Below are 1,115 nucleotides of genomic sequence, written 5' to 3' on the forward strand. Positions count from 1 at the left end.
ACTTTATGTAACCGCTAAGCTTAAAACAGCCGAGGGTTATGCAGAGGGTTAAAGTGGGCTATAGTTGACGCGCTTACCGTGGTCGCTTTGGCTTGATTGAGCAATGATACAACAAAGCTTAAAGTTATCTTTTCTTCTCTGTTGTGAGACATGTTTATTGGATTTACACAAGGATTTCCTTTTCCATAACAGAACAATCTTCCATCTTCACCAACAGTCACTTAACATGCATTCAACCACAGCCTCCGTCGCCTGGCGTGGCGTGGCGGTCAAAAACTAGTTTGCCCTTTTCCCTCTAGCAACACCTGTCCTTGATTACAGCTAGCCTAAGTAGATAAGCCCCAATCACTATGCCATAACCCTAGTGCCACCTAATGGCCAAACCTGGACATAAACATTGAAATGGCTCCTACACTTGGGGATGTTGTCATGTTGTTGTTGTTGTTAACTGTTTGTCTTGCTAAAGCTGTGGGGATGTGAAGAAGTGTTCTGCTGCGAGGAGTCACTGCAGCAACAGCATAACGTTTTGATCAGATTAATTGTTCATATGGTCGCATGCCTGGGACCTGCAACACATAGAAAATGAATTCAATTCAATTCAATTTTATTTATATAGCGCCAAATCACAACAACAGTTATCTCACAGCGCTTTTCATAAAAGAGCAGGTCTAGACTGAACTCTATGATGTTATTTACAGAAGCCCAACAGTTCCCACCAAGAGCAGCACTAGGCGACAGAGGCAAGGAAAAACTTCCTTTAAGAGGCAGAAAGCTCGAGCAGAACCATGACTCAGGGTGGGCGGCCATCTGCCTCGACCAGTTGGGGTGAGGGGGTGAGAGAGAGAGAGAGAGAGAGAGAGAGAGGAGGGAGGCAGCCTACACAATATACACACAGAGGTACAGACAGTAAAGGTGATGTTGCTATAGACTAAATGAAATATGGTACAGATATTTATAATAGTGTTAATGGTAACAGTCGTAATGTTAATGATTATAATAACAATAATAACAATAAGACTAGCAACAATAGTCGTTGCAGTAGAGGGTGTCGAGCAGGAACACGGGGGCAGCAGGTGACCCGCAACCACAGATCCAGACTCCACAGCTCCAGAGCC

This window comes from Micropterus dolomieu, linkage group LG23 (genome assembly GCF_021292245.1).
Source record: "Micropterus dolomieu isolate WLL.071019.BEF.003 ecotype Adirondacks linkage group LG23, ASM2129224v1, whole genome shotgun sequence".
In the NCBI taxonomy this organism is placed as follows: Eukaryota; Metazoa; Chordata; class Actinopteri; order Centrarchiformes; family Centrarchidae; genus Micropterus; species Micropterus dolomieu.